Below are 21212 nucleotides of genomic sequence, written 5' to 3'. Positions count from 1 at the left end.
ATTTATAATACAATGTACTCTGTACACGCTTCTTACATATGGGGAGAAAATTTGTATTTATTAACTTTCAAAAATGTGGCTTTGTCTTCTGATTTAATATTTTAGGTGGTTCACATTACTGACACACAGTAAATGCTTACTGAGTTAACAAATGAATTAATCAGTTAATTACAGTCAGTATTTTATAGATGAGGAAACTGGCTTCCAGCGGCAGTCCGAAGTAGGGCTAAGACTCAGGTGTGTCTCGTGTCAACGCCCTGTTCTTCCTTGTCTCTTCACCTCTTGGGTCCCAAGATCGGTCCTTGACTTCCCAGGAGCATAGTACATAACACATAGGCTCCATGTGGCTCGAGTTATTTTTAGCTAAAATCACCTTCAAGATTTGAGTTATATATCAAACAAAAGTTTATAATCTACAAAGATATCTGTAGAGATGACAGGGCAGTGAAGCAAGCAAGAAGAAAAAGAAGTAAAGTAAGTAGATGAATATTGATCATCTCAGTTGGAGCCCTAACAGTGGCTTGTCAGCCCTCTCAATTCCATAACACCTCTGCTTTTAAAGCTTAGTGATGTTCTTCTGTAAGATGAATCCTTTTACGAACAGCATGTAGCTACAGATATTGAGGATGGTGTTGGTGACAAAACAATAAAAGCAAAATTAATCTATTAAATATAAGGGCAAGAAACTGAATTCTTGAAATAAAGTAATACCTTTCATGAGCAGGCTTACACTTCATTGGCAATCTGACAGCAGCTTTCTCCTAAGGCTTCATGAAAATTAACCCTCCTCCATTCCCAGGTGTAGAATATTTCAGTGGCTTTAATTATTACTCAAAAGCCATAATAGAAATAAATTACTGGGTTTAAAGAAGAAATATGGGAGCTTATGGAGGAAATGGGTCCTACTTGATAATCCAGTTAGGAGATAAAACATCACTCTCATCCCATCGCATTCCTCACCATTTGTCATTTTCTGGTAAAACACACACACACACACACACACACACACACACGTGGGCTGTGTGTCAGTGGTAAAGAATCCACCTGCAATGCAAGAGATGCAGGTTTGATCCCTGGGTCGGGAAGATCCCCTGGAGGAGAAATGGCAATCCACTTCAGTATTCTTGCTGGAAAATACCATGGACAGAGAAGCCTGGCAGGCTACAGTCCATGGGGTCGCAAAAGAATTGGACGTGATTGAGCAACTAAACAATAACAACACACATAAATAATGCATACATAAATCACAAAATTACTTTTTAGTTGCTCTGAAACTGATTTTCTGGTGCTGAATGCAATGTAGTATTAAGTAACATTTAGAAAATAGACATATAAATAATTCAATAAAATCAACAAGAATGCAATGATTCAGAGATAACCACTGTTAGAATGTTGTTAGACTCAACAGAAACTTGGGCAACAAATATAGGTAAGCAATTCACAGAAGAGAAAAATTCAGTAAGTATTAAACACATAATAAAATGTACTCAGCCCCACTGGTTGTTCAGGAAATTGAAAATAAAACAATGCAACAAATATAAAAGCTACCATGAGAGACATAGCTGAAGAAAGTGTCAAAGAAGAGAAACATAAAATCAAGGACATTACCCAGAAGGTAGCAGACACACACGTTGTGAAGAAATAGAACGCATGTAAAACATCTGCTCTCCAGAAAATACGGAAAACATGCCCTCTTTTTCTCATGCTTTCCTTCCCTTTCATGTGCCTTCTCTGAATGATGTAGCTGTGAAGCCGTCAGTGTAGACAGAGCAACTAGACAATAGTGAGCAGGACTGCTTCAAGGAGCGTCAGAACAAGAGCAAGGAGAGCTGGGGGTCCATGCAGGACGAGAGAGGAGGCGACTCTGACAGTGAGATCCCAAGCAGGGTGAGGGAGGCACGCCTGTTGAGGATTGGCTTGGTATGGAGTGCCAGAACCTGAGCAAAGTAAGTTCTTCTTTGTAAGAGGGACTTGATGAAGAGAAGACTTGTCAAAGAGAGTCAGACCAAAGCAGGGTCAGGAGGAATGGCCTATGTTTGAGAATGGCCTATACTTGAGAATACATGTACATATACATATCTCATGTATCTCCAGATGGGAGATAGCTGTATTTAGGTGAAAATTTTAAATGGCAGAATAACTTGAGTATGATATTACTTCTGTAAAAGACTGATGTCTAACAGAATATCATTAGCCCTAAGCATTTGTGCATATGAGCGTATACACTTGTTCTTAATGCACATCAATTTGTTAATGTGTTATCTTGGGAGACAGAAATGAAAATGTTATGGGATAGGATCATTAATTTTTAAATACAATTTTACATTGTTTTATTGGTTCAGAAAAGGGTATGTTACTTTCTTAATATAAAAAAGAGAAAAGAAGAAAATATGTAAATACTTTATGTCCACTGGGGACATTTTAGAATGCTTAGTTTCCAAAGTGTGTTCCAGGGAATTGTATTTGATGGTAAATTTAAAGAATTCTTCCAAATAAGTTTGTGAATCTGGGGTAAAAAAAAAAAACAAAAAACAACAAACAGCATTATTTCCACTAAATTATTTATCATATGACTTAATAATTTTACTTGTGATGTGAATTTCTGAGATGACGCCTTCACTTATAGAATTTCTTGAATATTTTGACAAGCTGGAATATCTCAGGGAACCACTGCTTCATAAAGTCAATTTTCTGAAATAACTTGCTATTCCAACTCCCAAGACATTACCATTCTCAAGACCAATTCTTTTTAATCTTTTTGCTACCATTTGTACATAGTGTAGATCATATGGTACACAAAATTTTTACTTCCTTTTCCTTTGTAATGCTATATTGTTTTACCATTGAAGAGATTTTCATGGAATTCCAGTGTAAATGTTTATGCAAAATGTAACCGACAGAATCCTAAAATCACAATCCTAAATGTAATTAACCTGTAAATCATGTACTTGTGTACTTCACACTAAAAGACTTAAAGGGACTGACCAGAGATGGTGGTGTCTGGAGAAAGGTGGAAAGCCTTCATGCAGAAAAGGAATTTGAAAACACAAAATCAAGGCAGCTCTGGTCAGAATGAAAGGATGTAAGAAATGAGCTCAGGATACAGAGTCTAGCTTCTATTAAGAGAATAACCCGACTGATTAATCACAAAGACTTGAGGATGAGATGCAGTTCTAGAGTTCAACAACAGTGTCCAACTCTCTGCAACTCCATGGACTACAGCCCACGAGCTCCTCTGTCCATGGGATTTCCCAGGCAAGAATACTGGAGTGGGTTGCCATTTCCTTCTCCAGGGAATCTTCCCAACTCAGGGATCGAACCCTTGTCTCCTGCATTGGCAGGCAGATTCTTTACCACTGAGCCACCAGGGAAGCCCACAGAATTTTGTAGAAGGAAGCAACACCTGCCATTATGTAGATAGATCTGGACTATGGTTACTGAGACCTATAATAAAAAGACTTATGTTTCCACATACAGTGAGCTATCTTCACTGTGTCACAACCAATCCCTTATTCATAGAAATGGTTATCCCCTGAAAAGAAAACTGAAAGCCTGTCATGGTCCGTTCAGGCTGCTATGGAGGAATACCATAGATTGGGTGGTTTAAACAACTGACATTCTTTTCTCACAGTTCTGAAGGCTGGGAAGTCCAAGATCAAGAAGCCTGCAGATCTGATGTCTAGTGAAAGCCTGCTTCAGGATTCTTGCCGTATCCACACATGGCAGAGAGAGAGAGAGCAAAGCCAAGCTCTCCTGTCTGTTCATATGAGAAAACCAATACTGCTGATAAGGGCTCCACCCTCATGACCTAATTACCTGCCAAAGTAATTACCTCCCACCTCCTAATGCCATCACATCGGGAGGTAACATATGGATGTTGGTGGGGACACATATAATAAAGCTACTCTGATAATTTATCTGGAAGCTGAATAAACCCTTAAGTGAATAATAGTGAGTACTAGCATTTTTAGAGTTGTTTACTAATCTCACTTGCATCCATTATCTAGTTTCATCCAGCTTACCCTACCTGTGACAGTTAGGTACCATTATATTAATGTTATAAAGAAATTAAGGCTCAAAGAGTTGGAGTGATTGCCCAAAGTCACAAAGTTAATTAGTGAGAGAGCTGGGATTTACATCCAGATGTTTCGTAGTAAGTTCCTTCTGCTGTTCCATATATTCTTTCTCCAATACTAGGCACTCGATGATAAAAAACAAAATACAGTGGTATGTTTAACTTGTGGCCTATCCATTCTTGATTTTGTTTAAATCTGAATTTATTTTGTAGTCAGAGTATCTCTTCAGGTAATTTCTTTAAAAAAAAAAAAATACACAGGTGGCATATCTTTGTTTTTGCACATCTGAGACTGTGTTTCCATTGTCACATACTTGAAAGATAACTGGGATGTATGTAAAGACTTTGAATCCAAACCTCCTCCATTAAAATCCATCAGTTGTCACTCCTTACATCCTAACTTCTGATATAATGGAGTCTAAGCCAGACTGACATGTGTGTGTGTGTGTGTTTAGTACCCTGTTTATCTTTTTAAAATGTTCCCCTTACCTGAGGACTTGTCACAGTTTTCTTTGTTCTGACCCATCATAAATTTTGCCAAGGTATGTTTCTGTCAGTTCTTCTCCCCTGACTTCATCAGAGCAGCAAGAACCCTTTTGTCTTTACTTTCTAATCTAATTACTTATCAGGATTTTAAAAAATTATATTGTTGATGCCTATGTTGTAGTTACTCTGATTTTTTTCCTTGTGAACACTAGTTACTTTTAAGTAAAATTCCTTTCTCTGTCCTCCATATTTATCTTTTCTGTTATTTATCTCACTTTTATTTTTCTGAGAATTTCAGAACTCCTCCTAAAGTTTATTTCTTTAGAAGACAGACATTAATTAAATGTTACTCTGTGCCACACATTGTCCTAAGTGTTTAGAATACAAGACTGAATAAGAGAAACAAAAATCCCCACCTTTGTGGAGACTACAAAAGAAGATAGAATATTTCAGATATTTGTAAATAATCTGGAGACAAATAAGGAAGGTAAGTGAGTGCTAGGAGTGTGGAAAGTTGCATTTTTAAATGGGAAGGAAAAGCAAGATCTTACCAAGAAGGAAAAGTGAAAGTGAGAGTGTTAGTTGCTCAGCTGTGCCTGACTCTTTGCGACCCCATGGACTATACCTCACCAGGCTCCTCTGTCCATGGGATTTTCCAGGCAAGAATCCTAAAGTGGGTAATCATTCCCTTCTCCAGGGGATCTTCCAGACCCAGGGATTGAACCTGGGTCTGTCACATTGCAGACAGATTCTTTACCATCTCAGCCACCAGGGAAGCCCTAAGAAGGAAACATTTGAGTAAAGATCTGAAGTAGGTGAGGGAGTGAACCAAAGGGATACCTAAAAGAAGAACAGACTGGTTAGAACAGCAAGTTCAGTGACCTTGACTAGCGTGGTTTCAAAGAAGAGCAGAGACCGGTGTGCCTGGTCTAGAGTGAGCCAGAGTGAGCAAGGGTAGGGAGAGGGGAGGGGTTGAGGGGAGTAGCAGGAGAGGAGGCCACTGGGGTAATACAAAGGCAGATCAGGTAAGGCCATGTGAAGAGATGGTAAGAGTAAGAATCTTAGCAGTTGCTCTCAGAAGACAGGCCAGTGAAAAGTTATGAGCAAAGAAGTAGAGTGAGCTGACTTTTAAAAAATTTTTATTCATCCAGTTAGCTACTTTCTTGGCTGTGTTGGGTCTTCTTTGCTGCACATGGCCTTTCTCTAGCTGCAGTGAGCAGGGGCTAGTATCTAATTGTGATGTGCAGGCTTCTCATTGCAGTTCCTTCTCTTGCTGCTGAGCACTGGCTCTAGAGAATGGGCTCAGTAGTTGACTCACAGGCTTAGCTGCTCCTAGGCATGTGAGATCTTTCGAGATCAGGGATTGAACTGGTGTCCTCTGCATTGCAAGGAGGATTCTTAACGACTCGGCCACCAGGGAAGCCTGATTTGCTTTTTAGTAGAATGGCTCTATCTGCTGTGAATAGGGCCAAGGGCAGAAGGAGAGACACCAGTGAGGTTATTGCCATAGTTCTGATGAGAGGTGATGGTGCCACGAACCAGAATGATGAGGGAAGAAGTGGTGATGTGGTTGAACACTTAATGTACCTCAAAGGTAAGGTACATTAAAAAACCAATAAGACTTTCTGATAGATTGGAAGTGAGAATGTAGATTCTTGTCCTGGGCAACTGGAAGGACAGAGTTAAAATTTTTTTTTTTTTTTTTCTTTAAATTTTTTTTGCACTCATCTCACACGCTAGTGAAGTAATGCTCAAAATTCTCCAATTTTGGCTTCAACAATAGCAGAGGACCAGAGATCAAATTGCCAGCATCCTTTGGATCATCAAAAAAGCAAGAGAGTTCCAGGAAAAATCTGCTTCTGCTTTTTAAAACAGAAAATTCTAGGAGAGGTAGAGAAAGGAGCTCAAAAACACTGTTTGAAGAATGTTATCTGTGTAATTTTTTTCTTGGGGAGGGGTGGTTTCTTTTTACTCAAGATTTTATTTGTAATATTCATACATGTTAACAAACATAGTTGTAGTCCACTTATGTTCACTGACCTACAGAAGGGTTGGCAAACTTTTTCTGTAAAGGCAACATACATATATATATATATATATATTTTTTAATTGACTTTGAAGAACAGATGGTCTTTACTGCAATGACTCAACTCTGTTATAGCATGAAACAAGCTATTAGCAATATATAGAAGAATGAGATTGACTGTATTCTAATAAGATGTATTTGAAAAAACAGGCAAGTGAGTCAGATTTGGCCCATGGGCTATAATTTGCAGAACTGCTTAATCTACAGTACCTTATTGAGTACCACAATTTATTTATTCTGCTGTTGATGAGCATTTGAGTTGTTTCAAGCTTGGGGTTTTTACAAATGATGCTCCTAAGAAACTTCTTGAGAATGTATTTTTGTGACCACATGCTGCTATTTCTATCTTATATAAATATAAGAAGTAGAATTTCTGTGCTATAAGGCATATTAATTTTCAATTTTTATAACTCTAATAATTTAACTTAACTCCAGTGATTTAACAACTATAACAATTTAACTTCCACCAACTGCCTATGAGAGCTCCTGTTTTTTCACAACTTTGCTATCAATTCAGTATTGTCAGTCTTTTAGTTTTAGTACTCTGGTGAGCATTTAGTTGTACTTTGTTTTTATTTCAATTTGTACCACATGATTACCAACGAGGACGAACACTTCCACATGGTTTTGGCCACAGAAGACTTTCCTACGGGACTGGTTAGAGAACGGTGTACATATTCCCACTGGACTGTCTTTTTTCTCGTTGTTGTGTAAAAGTTTCCTATAAATTCTGTGTATATGTTGCGATTATGTTTACCCACATGTTTACTATTTTCTGATATTCTTTATTCATTCCTGCATTCCTTGGCTTCCATGTGGCAGATATTTCATTGGCATTGAATCACTCCTTTTACTGTTTCATTAGAGCTGCTCTGCTGGTGATGAATTCCCTTAGTTTGTGTTTGTTTGAATCTCTTAAATTCACGATAATTCTTGAAGGGATTTTTTTCTGTGTTAACATTTTTGATTGTCTCTCATTTTCTTTCAGCACTTTAAAGATACCATTCCTTTGTCTTCTGCTTTCTATAGTTTCTATTGATAAAATCGGCTGTCTGTCTTATTGTTGCTCTTCAGAAGATAATATGCCTTCCCCACTTTCCCTTTTTCCTTAAGATTTTTATCTTTGTTCTTAGTTTTAGCAGTTTTTTATGATACTCTTCAGTATAATTTTCTTTATATTCGTCCTTCATGGTGTTTATAGGACTTCTGGAATTGATGGCTCAATTTCTTTACTATTTTTTGGAAATTTGTATTGCTTTTTGCCTTTTTTCCCCTTTCTCCTCTCCTTCTGAGTTTCCAATTGTATGCACGTTAGACTTCCTTATTGGACGCTTATGTATGTTACACACTTTTCTGTATTTTGATTCTGTTGTCTTTATATGCTTTATTCTGGTATTTGTTGTTTTTCTTGATATTATATCTTACCACCTTGTATGTGTATACGTGTGTATTTTTTAAGCTTTGTAAATATTTTGTCCATTTTCTTTTTCTCAGCAGCAAGTCAGTTGGAACTATATAAGCTGTCATTCAGGAAGAATGATTTCTGACTCTTCCTTCATTTTTTTTCCCCCACAAATTATTTTAATTATGCAACTGAAGTTTTGGTTTTGCTTTTTTAGTTTCCTTATCATCTTTTACAACACTTATCTGTATTTTCAGCTTATCCTAATATTGTTTCTCTCAGCTGATGTTACCTTATTATGATGATCTGCTTCTGTTTCCAAGAGGCACTATTTCTTTACTTTTATATCAACTGGTTTCTAAAATTGTGATAATTTTATTTCTATTAATTAGAAATAATTTTTCTTTCTATTCTATTTATAGAAAGAAATAAATTTTCTTTCTATTCTTCTGGACAAAGTTCCCTTTTCTTTATCCTGCAATTTTCCAAAAAGTTTTTAAAACTGGTTTTTCACTTTATTTGTTATTTAAGGAGAAAATCTTTTCAAACGTGTTGACAAAATAAGTAGTTCACTATTACGCTGTTTCCTGTTAGCTACAATCTGGTCAAGTGTTAGACTGAGACCTATACCTGAATGGCAACTTGATATGCACAACTTTTAGGCAATTCTTAGTAGGCTTTCCTTGACTATATTTTAATTAGACTAAAAGATAATCTCTTTGAACATATATAGAATAAGAAGCATTATACATCCTAGTATTGTACTCCATCATATTCTTCCTGTTTTTACCTTGCTCTTCCTACTCATAAAGCCACTTAGAAATATTACACTACCCGCTTGCAGCAATACAGACTGTTTAAGAGTGTGTTTATGGTAGTCCAACTTTGACCATTCTATCAACATTTGTAAATGTCATTTTCTTTATTTGTAAAATAGGGATACTAAAGAATTGTTCTTGTAAGATTATTACTTGAAATGATGTGTGTAAATTTAATAGCAGAATTGCTGGCACAAATAATTAAGTAGACATTATCCATTATTAAGAAGAGGTGGCAAGAATACACAGAAGAACTGTACAAAAAAGATCTTCATCACCCAGATAATCATGAAGGTGTGATCACTCACACTCACCTAGAGCTAGACATCCTGGAATGTGAAGTCAGGTGGGCCTTAGGAAGCATCACTACGAACAAAGCTAGTGGAGGTGATGGAATTCCAGTTGAGCTATTCAAATCTTAAAAGATGATGCTGTGAAAATGCTGCACTCAATATGTCAGCAAATCTAGAGAACTCAGCAGTGGCCACAGGACTGGAAAAGGTCAGGTTTCATTCCAATCCCAAAGAAAGGAAATCCCAAAGAATTCTCAAACTACCGCACAATTGCACTTATCTCACACGCTAGTAAAGTAATGCTCAAAATTCTCCAAGCCAGGCTTCGGCAATACGTGAACCGTGAACTTCCAGATATTCAAGCTGGTTTTAGAAAAGGCAGAGGAATCAGATCAAATTGCCAACATCCACTGGATCATCAAAAAAGCAAGAGAGTTCCAGAAAAACATCTATTTCTGCTTTATTGACTATGCTAAAGACTTTGACTGTGTGGATCACAATAAACTGGAAAATTCTGAAAGAGATGGGGATACCAGACCACCTGAGCTGCCTCTTGAGAAACTTATATGCAGGTCAGGAAAGAAGAGTTAGAACAAGACATGGAACAACAGACTGGTTCCAAATAGGAAAAGGAGTACGTCAAGGTTGTATATTGTCACCCTGCTTATTTAACTTCTATGCAGAGTACATCATGAGAAACGCTAGGCTAGAGGAAGCACAAGCTGGAATCAAGATTGCCGGGAGAAAGATCAATAATCTCAGATATGCAGATGACACCACCCTTATGGCAGAAAGTAAAGAAGAACTAAAGAGCCTCTTGATGAGTAAAAGAGGACAGTGAAACAGTTGGCTTAAAGTTAAACATTTAGAAAACTAAGATCATGGCATCCGGTCCCATCACTTACTTCATTGCAAATAGATGGGGAAACAGTGGAAACAGTGGCTGACTTTATTTTTCTGGACTCCAGAATCACTGTGGATGGTGATTGCAGCCATGAAATTAAAAGACGCTTACTCCTTGGAAGGAAAGTTATGACCAACCTAGACAACATATTAAAAAGCAGAGATATTACTTTGCCAACAAAGGTCCGTCTAGTCAGGGCTATGGTTTTTCCATTCATCATGTATGGATGTGAGTTGGACTATAAAGAAAGCTGAGCACCGAAGAATTGATGCTTTTGAACTGTGGTGTTGGAGAAGACTCTTGAGAGTCCCTTGGACTGCAAGAAGAGCCAACCAGTTCATCCTAAAGGAGATCAGTCCTGGGTGTTCATTGGAAGGACGGATGTTGAAGCTGAAACTCCTATACTTTGGCCACTTGATGGGGAGAGCTGACTTATTTGAAAAGACACTGATGCTGGGAAAGATTGAGGGCAGGAGGGGAGAAGGGGAGGACAGAGGATGAGATGGTTGGATGACATCACCAACACAATGGACATGAGTTTGGGTGAACTCCGGGAGTTGGTGATGGACAGGGAGGCCTGGCATGCTGCAGTTCATGGGGTCACAAAGAGTCGGACACGACTGAGCTACTGAACTGAACTGAAGCCGTTATTTGTAGACATAACTAGTAGTACCAGTATTTTGGCTGTTAAGTTGCTGTCTCCTTCTTCCTGCTCTGACCTTAACCTGGATAGAAATGATTTGATGAACTTGTTGGTGTCCAGGGAACAAACTATTTGTAGTCTGAAGACACTATCCATGCATTAAAGAAACTGATACCCAGTTTTCTTACAGGTACAGTTTCCTACCTTTGTTAAGGATGGACAATGGAAGAAGCAGAAAGCAGTCTAGAATGCCTGTGGGTGTCAAACATGACAAAAACGAGTGCATTAGGCAAATGCAATTCAAAGGGACTGGTAAGGACTGTGGAAAATCTGAAAGCACCTGCCTAGCATTTTACAGGCATCCATACTTCAGTTCCAGTTAGTTGATACTCCCTGGAAATGTGTGATGAATGATTTCACCATGAGGTAGCCATCGGTATTTGTAAGTGAAATCGTATTTTATATTTATGTAAATTCATTTTTTAAAAGACCCAGGATATCAAATAATCTGTATGGGCTATCTAAGGTGTATATGGCTTATGGTATGCTATTTTGTGACTTGTAACCTCCAAGATAAAGCCCACCACCTTGTCAATAGGATCCCATGACTTGGCTCCAGAAATCCTCTTAAAAGTTACTTTCCATCTCTTCTGATTTTAAGTTTGCTACCTGGTAATACCAAAATGCTCCCAGGAATCCTCTGACTGCCTTCTAAGCTCTAGGCTTCCCTAAGGGGCCCTAGTATAACTTTAATACCATTCTGGGCTTACAGCCATCATAGACCTTGCAACACAATTTTTAAGCATCTGTTTCCATCATCCCCATTCACCCAAAAACTTCTTGGGGCTGAAGACCATGTTGTGTCCACCTCTCTTCCCAATGCCTAGCACAGTACTGGATACATAGTAGGCCCTCAGGTAACATTTGTTAAATTGGATTGAATTTTTTTGGAAAGGGACATGGTAAGTGATATGATCATTCTTTGCAGAAGTTGAAATGTGATACAGAGGGCATGAGTGCAGAACAGATATTATTCATCATTTTCTTTACTCATTATTTTTGGGTCTGAAGAACCAAAGACCTGGAGATCTCTAAGGCAAAATACACTCGAGAAACTTCCAATAGTCTGATTTCCCTACATGCTATCTGATTACAACATCCAAATATCAAAGGTAAAATTAGTATAAGTAATAGTGACAATAGCTATTGTTTATGAGGCTGCTGCTGCTGCTAAGTCGCTTCAGTCGTGTCCGACTCTGTGCGGCCCCAGAGACGGCAGCCCACCAGGCTCCCCCTCCCTGGGATTCTCCAGGCAAGAACACTGGAGTGGGTTGCCATTTCCTTCTCCAACGCATGAAAGTGAAAAGTGAAAGCGAAGTCATTCAGTAGAGTCCGACTCTTTGCGACCCCATGGACTGCAGCCTACCAGGCTCCTCCATCCATGGGATTTTCCAGGAAAGAGTACTGGAGTGGGGTGCCATTGCCTTCTCCCATTTATGAGGCTACAGCACCAATTCTTTGCTAAGTAGTTTAAAGGAACTATGTTTTCTTCTATCTTTGTGCCATCCGTAAAAGGCATATACTCTCATTTTTCCCATTTACCGGATGAAGACATAGCGACTTAAGAGAGAACGTCCATGGTACTACAACTAGAAATCGGTGGATCCAGTATCCACACCCACGTCTGATTTCCCTTCACTTCTTGATACTTCTCACCAGTGTCAAGTGACATCAGTGACCTATGGATGATTTTCTTTTCCCTAAAGACCTGAACTTCAGAAGGAATCTACCCTCCTTTGTGACCTTATCACGAAAATTTTGAAGAGGTAAAGAATCAGAACAGGATCAGAAGATAAAAAAGGACTTCATTTCCTTGCTTTGATTGCACCTCTAAGCATTCTTTTGGTACACAGATCCTTTAAAAGAAAAAGAAAAAAAAAGAGGCACTCTAACTAATAGGGAGGTTTCTGAGAAATCACCTCTCCTTGCCTGTGACTAGAAGACAAAGCAAGGACCCTGGAGTCATGTATTCTTGAGTTCAAATCCCTACCCTGTTCCTTTATGAACTGATTCCATTCTTTCAGGCTTATTTTCCTATATACAAAATAGAATTCATTAAGCTCTTCTGGGCTCACAGGTTTGTTATGAAAATCAAGTGAGAAACGCAGGGGAAAGTGCTTTTGGAACTGTAGAGCACCAGGCACACAGGAAGACTGGCTACTGTTTCGCAGAAATGACATCCCCAAGTCATTTTATGAGAGACGTGGAAACTGGGGTCAGGACATAGGCACACACTGTGTACCGTGGCCCTGCTTTAATACAGTGCAGAGGTTTAAGTAGCCAGCAAATCAGTGGGAATCAGGCTATGAACACTGGACAAATACAACATATTAATATGGACCTTTACTTTGCCAGAGACCTATAATTACACCTTATAATATTTTATATATATATATATATATATATATATATTTTGCAGTATTATAATAAAATGCACATCCAATATATATTTTGCAGCATTTTAATAAAATGCACATCCATAAGCAATGAAAACTGAGAAGGAAATAACAAAAGAGATACTGGAAGGGAACACATACCTTTATGAGGATAGGGGGAAGAAATTCAGTATGCTTTTTATTAATACTTATGTAGCACTTGCCCAAACTCATCTTTGTAAGAATTCCGGCCAGGTAGATATGATTCTATCATACTTATGTCTATACAATAGGGAGGAAATTTCCACTCAACTGACAGGTGGTCCTGAGAAAACAAGACTGGGTTCTCTTTCCTTCCTGAGGCATTATGCGTACCAAGCCCAGCCTTCCTGATTTGAAGCTATGCTTTGTATGAAAAGCTGTTCTACAGTACAAACCAATCTCTCTCACCTTCCACCCCCTGCACAATCATTTTACCAGGAAATAAACAACTCACTTGTTATCAATTTATCATAGATTGACACTGAGAGAGTGCCCTGGGACCACGGGACTCTGTGCTACAGAATTAACAGATGTGCTTTCAGTAGCATTAAATAGTGCAAAGAGCCTGTCTCACCAAAAACTCTCTCATTAACTATTAACTAAATAACTATAGATGCTTCACTGCAATAAAGAAACCAGTAGGTAAGTGAGAGAGACACTCCAGTAGATGAAAGCATGTGCTCATTAAGCAGGAGAAAGACAATCTGTAACATTTAAAATGAGAATAATACCGATAATAATAATATTTATTGAGTATTTACTATATATCAGTTAGCATACTAAGCACTTGCATCGACTATTTAACTCTCAGAACAACTGGAGAGGCAAGCAGTATTATTACCTCAATTTTACAGATGAGGAAGCTGAGTCAGAGAAAGGTTAAGTAAAAACCTCACAGCTGCAGAGGCAGGAAGCCTACAAAGTCTAATTTAAGGTAATCAGTCATTCTTTTTTTTTTATGCTTTGATTTTCTTTCTTTTTTAATCATCAAAGGTTATAATTGTATTATATTGATAAGTACAGAGCAAAATACAATTAAGAGAGGACAAGTGCTCTACAATATTGTGTTGGACTCTGCCACACATCAACATGAATCAGCCACAGGTATACATATATTCCCACCCCTCCTGAACCCATCTCCCACCCCATCCCACCCCTCTAGGTTGTCCAAGAACACTGGGTTGAGCTTCCTGTTTTCAAATAATCCCTGGTGCTATTGACCTTTCCTTGGCATAAGGACAGAAATTTTAAAAAATAATCATCCTTGGCTTCTAAGAGCTACTTTCTCTTTTTTTTTATTTGCCTACCTTATTCTACTTTCTGGGTTACAAGCTCACCTTTCTACTCACTGATCACCTTCGACTTCCTGGGACATGAGTTCACCTTCACTTTATTGATCTAGTTCTACTTCCTGCATCCAAAGCTCACTTTTCCACTCACTGTTCCACTTCCTGGATGGTTAGCGCACATCTCTTCACTGGCTTTTATTTGCTTTTTGGCTCTCCTGACTGGAATGTAGACGTTCTATAGGTTCCCACTGAGCCTGGGAAACGAAGCAGCGAAAATAAGAACTATCACCTTCATAGTTCCTGCCTTATGAGCGTTCTCAAGAGTGAAAGAGACCTCCGTCTATCTGAAATGTCTTTGTCTTCAAAGTGGCAAAATATTAGAGAACCTAACATTTAGGCTGTGGCCACAAAGGGTCTTTAAAGACTCATTCTCTGAACATAATAAAGGGATATTACAACTATGCATTCAGACCCTGTTGGAATGTTGTCACAATGAGAGTAATTCCGCCTAGAAGCAGTGAATCTGGAATACCACTCAACTTTTTTAATGGAGACATCTATGTATGAGTCCTCTTCCTTTTAAACACAAACATACATGCATACATAAATATCATGGGGATCAGGTCAACATAAAAAACTATAAGCTATTAAGGAACACTCCTAACCAGTCACTACTGGGTAGGTAACTGAGACTTGAGATCAAAGAAACCTAGGCTAGGTTCTGTCACCACCAACTCAGGTTATGGAGCTTTAAAACTCCCGATCCATAAACAAGAAAAAAGCTCAAACCTCTCAGCATATCTCCAAGTATAACAAATAAGAATAGTTAGCCTTTATTAAGATGTACTAGGTGCTAGGCACTATGCTAAGCTTTTAGTAGACATCATCTGAGGCCTCACACACTGGCAGTCTATGACATATTTATTTGTGTATTTGTATTTTTTTTTTAACTGACGGATGTTTTAGTATTTTGAATCAGTTGCCTTTATTTAAAGCTTAGGAAATTTCACCATTTTCTCCATTAATGGCTATTCTTTTTTAAACAATGGCAAAGCTGAATAGCAAATGCCTACTTCAGATTGTACATGCACTCTCCAAACTGCTTCAGGCCCTACCCTGCCCTGTTGCCTGGCATTCAGCCCATTCTCCTATGTATACAGTCTTCTTGGCTCCTGCAGACTTTTTTTTTTTTCTTTTGACATCTACTTTATGCAGATTAGCAGGTTACAAAACTACATCTCTTTTCAGAGATAGGTTGACGTGTGCGTTTTCTTGCACAACAGTTCAAGCAACACATTGAAATTTCATTAAATCAGACTAAGAAGAACAGAAGAGGCTGTTTTTAAAAAAAAAATTTAAACTTTTTACTTTATATTGGGATATAGCTGATTAACAATGTTGTGATATTAACAATGCTGTGAAGGGACTCAGCCATGCATATACATGTATCCATTCTCCCCGTAACTCCCCTCCCATCCAGGCTGCCACATAACAGTGAGCAAGGTCCCATGTGCTGTACCGTAGGTCCTTACTGGTTACCCATTTTAAATACAACAGTGTGTACATATCCATCCCAAACTCCTTAACTATCTGTTCCTATAGGCAACAATAAGTTAGTTCTCTGAGTCTGAGTCTCTGTTTTGTAAATAAGTTCACGTGTATCATTTCTTTTTAGATTCCACACACAAGGGACGTCACGCGATACTTTGTCTTCTTGGTTCCCTGCGGGCTTTTGAATTTGCCATACCTGTGTCACATCTTAATCCCTAAAACACCTTTATGAGGTAAGTATTGCCTTTTCCTGAGAACAATTTTACTTGTATAAAATTGATTTTTTAAAATGTTGCTTAATACATACTAGTTAACTTTCTTCTTCACTTTTTATCCACAAAATTTGGTTGGATTTCAGTGTAGAAGGGAAGGCCTATTCTTAAAATTTTAATTAAATACAGCTAAAAATAGAGGCTCTTCGGTGAAGCTTTTATTCAAAGGGAATTCAAATGCAAAACTAAATCTGCCAATGTCCACTTTTGAGAAAAGCGTGACTGAACCTAGTGCTGAAGAACAGAAAAGAATATGGTTAGACAGAGAGGGGAAAGGGGTGATTCCTCCTCTAAAGGAGAAATAACAAAGAAAGTTATTTTTCATAAAAGGTTAACATATGCTAGGCGCTGTGCTAAGTACTGACTATATCATATTTCTGTATATGATGTATATGACAGAAGCTAAGTTCTGGTTCTAAAGTCTCCAGACTTTGCTTTAAATCCCCACTTAAGACTTGAGAAAACAGTATTTAAAAATTAACTTTTTTATGCATAAATTGGAATAATGATATAGTATGATTTTTTGAAGCCTAAAAGAGGTGATACATGAAAACCAACTTAATATGGTATCTACACTAATAATAAGTGAATATTTTTATTCTTATTATTAAATCGTGATTTACTTGGCTATTTGAACCCAGGCCTGTCTGTGTTCAGAGCTGTGCATTCTACAATTCACCATGTTCCCAGGGTGAAATAGGCCTTGTTCTGAGAGCAGCAGAAGCTCCAAGTCCTGCCTGGAGAAGACAGTGGACTATATAGCAAGGGGTTTGACCTGTTCACAAACAACAGGGGATGTTAATGACTCTGAGCATTGCTCAAATGACTTCCCAAGAAAAGCCACTGTAGTGGGGGTAATAAAAAAATAAAAAGAGCTGGAGGAAATGTGGTATCACATGGAAGAAAAATGGTGGGAAAGTGTAAGCAGAGGCCAAATCAGGCAAACCCTTCTAGATGATGATAAGGAGTTCGAATTTATCCTGAAATCACTGGGAAGTCACTGAAGGGTTTTAAGCGGAGAGAGAGCAGAACCAAGTGTGTCCTCTGAAAAGAGAGTCCTGGCCATCTGAAACATGGAGAATGCATTGACATACGACAAACAAAAACACAAAAGCAAAAAACTGGGAACTGAGGCTACTGAGGCGACTAAGTGATAGATAATGGTGGTCTGGACTTAGTAACAGAAACATAGGAGACGTAAAAGGATTTAAAGATGTCTTTTGGTGATGGAATTGATAGAATATTCTTTAGCTAGTAAGTGGCAAAGCCCAGTCATTTGATTCCAAATCAAATACATTTTAACATACATTTATAGTTACGTTCTTATTTAACCTAGCAACCTATTAGCCACTAGATACTGAGAGAGCAAAAATAACTCCAAGTATAAGTCAACATTGCCTTTCAAGAAATGGGAAACAACTCAATTTTATAATCTTTGGATTTGTTGTTGTTGAAAACAGTAAACATCTGTGGAAAGAATAAAATAAATGCTATTGGGTCAGCGATGTCATCTCTACATGACACGCAGAAAACATGACTTGCCTGGAATGTGGTATTTACTTCAATGCAGCCCATTGGCATCTAGCATTTGCCAGATTATCTGTCTCTTCCGGGACAAATTTGAATTAAGTGTGTATTTTTTAAATCCAGAGATGCTTTTGGTTTGATATCTAGTATACAATCATCTTAGAATAAAATGGCATTTATGGATGTCTTTCTATAAGCACACCTTTAATTAACTTTCCATGCACTTACTGATTTATTCGACAAATGTGTTTTTAAGTTAGTACTTGGCCATGTGTCGTATTTGATGCTGGTAATAAAATGAAAATAAGATAGATTATCTCCACTCTTAACCAGTTTGTATTTGAGAGAGAGAGATAAGACAAGTAAACAAGTAATGTCAACAAAGTCAACAACTGGTTGGATGGAGTAAGTACAGGATACTAGTAGAAGGGGAGGATAACTATCCCCCTCCTGGAGGAGCTGACATTGACATGGAAATCTGAGGATAACTGGGGCCAGGCCAGCCTAGAAAAGGTTTAATGAGAGGGAGACTGCTTTGGGGGAAGTCAGAGTATAAGCAAAGGTCCAGAAATGGAAGAGAAAATGACATATTCATGGAAAAGCAAATATTTCAGAATGGTTGGCAAGGAAAAGTTTAGGAGTGATGAACTCCCTGAGGGAAAAGTCATGAAAGAATTTATAGTCCATGTTAAATAGCCTGAATTCATTCAAATAGCAAGAAGGAACTATGTGAGCATTTTTCAGCAGGAAAGTGACATGATCAAGTATAAAATTTAGAAAGACCTCCTGGAATACATACAGGATGGAGAATGCATGGGTGGGGATGAAGCGATCAAGTTAAAAAACAAGCATGTCAGTTGGAAGTCTTGTGTGTTACTTATAGACTAGAAACTATGCATTCTAAGAAAACTGAGTGGATAGGGAGAGAAGTAGGCAAATTCTAAAGAGACTACTTGATAAGACAGGCAGGTCTTGGAGATCGATTGAATGTGGTAGGTGAGTGTTGGGAAGTATCAAAGATGATACCCAGGTTTCTGACAGGAGTTAGGAAACACAGGAGAAATGGTTAGGATATGGTAATAAGTTGTACCCTGGACATGTTAAGTTCCATCTGTTTGTAGGTCACTTAAGTAGTGATGGATGCCAGGTAACCGAGTTCTCTGTATTCACAGGAGAGCTCTGTGACAACCCAGAGGTCTTGTTGGCATCAGCATGTAGTGCAGCAAGAATTTTGATTGAATATTGTCGATGAGCAGGAGAGTCAGAGAACTGTGACAGTATTACGTGAATTAGCCCTCCACAGCTACCCTGGGGCGGTTATAATTCCCCTCTGTAATCAATGATGCAGCAAGCAAATAGTTTTCTGAGGGTCACTCCAATGACCTTGTTGCATTAATTTATTATTAGGCTTCCACTGATTACCGTGATTCCAATCTGCAGCCAATATGCCAATCAATATCTACGTATTGAATGCCCCATATATGCTCAGCACAATGACTATCTGAATCTCTTTCGAGTTTTAGATGTGGTAGGCTAAAAATAAAGGACAGGACCCTAGACAAGGTGACTGGGCAGTGAAGAGACTTGCAGAGAAAATTGCAGTTTTAGGCACAGAAAACAGCAAGGGTCAATTTGTAAAAATCAAAATCAGTGTGCAAACCCAAAGAGCAAAAGAGTTTCAGAAATCACGAGCGAATGCCAAGGGTGAACACATAAGTAGGACAGGACAGTACAGTGCAAAGCCAGGAGGAGAGCGTCAGGGGCCCAGGGTAACTACGATGCTCAAGCTTCCATGTATTGACTTCATTATTTATCAAGGACATGATCCTTGGATGGGTCAAACCTGCTTACAAGTTATGGGTTGTGATAGACAGTAAATCAGAGAAGGCAATGCACCCCACTCCAGTACTCTTGCCTGGAAAATCCCACGGATGGAGGAGCCTGGTAGGCTGCAGTTCATGGGGTCGCTAAGAGTCAGACACGACTGAGCGACTTCACTTTCACTTTTCACTTTCATGCATTGGAGAAGGAAATGGCAACCCACTCCTGTGTTCTTGCCTGGAGAATCCCAGGGACGGGGGAGCCTGGTGGGCTGCCATCTATGGGGTCGCACAGAGTTGGACATGACTGAAGTGACTTAGCAGCAGCAGATAATAAATACCTACATTGGCTTGATTCTTTCATGATTCTAGACCTATTCTGAACATTTTTTATCAAGGCAGTATTTCCACTTACGATAGTTCCCCCATTGTCTAAATCCTTTAGATAGGGACTCTCCTGAAATGATTACAATTAGGTCTCATTTAATGAACATTTATTCTATGTCCATAAATGTGCATTTTGCATACAGTGTCCCATTTAATATTCACAACATCTAACTGAAAAAACTGAGTTCCTCTTGTTACTGGGAAGAAAACAAAAACTCTGAAAATATGCTGCAAAACTGTTTATCCTGGCTTTGCTTTCCTCTCTTTTTGCCTCCAGAAACTTGCTCCAATTCATTCTCTTGTTCCAGTCACCCTGGCCTTCTTCCAGTTAACCAAAGCCACCATTCTTCAGACCCCAGGATATTTGCACAGACTGTTTCCTCAGTTGGACATTGTTTCTCTCTCACTTTGCTATCTCTTTTAGATCTCAACTAAAGGATAGCTTTGTAGACAAGCTCTCCCTGCCTTCCCTGTACCAGTCAGTACCCTTAGTTATGCTTCATAGAACCACACTCCTTTACTGTCAAGCCCTGAGCTCAGAATATAGTTACACCTTTATTACAAGGATTAGGGCTTCCTAGGTGGCTCAGTGGGTAAAGAATATGCCTTCAATGCAAGAGAGGCTGGCAGGTGGAGGTTTGATCTCTAGGTCAGAAAGATTCCCTGGAGGAGGGCATGGCAGTCCACTCTAGTATTCTTGCCTGGAGAATCCCCATGGACAGAGGAGCCTTGGGGCTACAGTGTATAGGATCACAAAAAGTTGGACATGACTAAAGCAACTGAGCACACACACACACAGCAGGATTAGTCGTTTAAGATTTTTCATCCTAAAGGACTGTAAGCACAATAATAGGACTTACGTATTTCTTTGCTCACTATTATATCTCTGATATCAAGGTTACACAGTTTTGTATATATATATAGTTTACATATATGTAACTTTATTAACAAATATATATATAATATATATATATATAATATATGTAACTTTATTAACTTTGCCAACAAAGGTCCATCTAGTCAAGGCTATGGTTTTTCCAGAGGTCATGTATGGATGTGAGAGTTGGACTATAAAGAAAGCTGAGTGCTGAAGAATTGATGCTTTTGAACTGTGGTGTTGGAGAAGACACTTGAGAGTTCCTTGGACTGAAAGGAGATCCAACCAGTCCATCCTAAAGGAGA

At 38.5% G+C, this 21212-nt stretch overlaps 2 protein-coding genes across 30 annotated transcripts in view; one reads left to right on the top strand and one right to left on the bottom strand.

Annotated features, from left to right (window-relative positions):
• LOC147359629 (uncharacterized) overlaps window positions 1-21212 on the top strand; it is a 675420-nt gene that overhangs the window by 373116 nt on the left and 281092 nt on the right. The window lies entirely within an intron of this gene.
• Window positions 1-21212, bottom strand: part of LOC147359632 (uncharacterized) — a 102859-nt gene that overhangs the window by 12279 nt on the left and 69368 nt on the right. The window lies entirely within an intron of this gene.

Source organism: Bos grunniens, chromosome 14 (assembly GCF_055505025.1).
Source record: "Bos grunniens cultivar Pamir isolate PY7600 chromosome 14, Bosgru_T2T1.0, whole genome shotgun sequence".
In the NCBI taxonomy this organism is placed as follows: Eukaryota; Metazoa; Chordata; class Mammalia; order Artiodactyla; family Bovidae; genus Bos; species Bos grunniens.
This window is presented reverse-complemented; position numbering and strand designations above follow the sequence as displayed.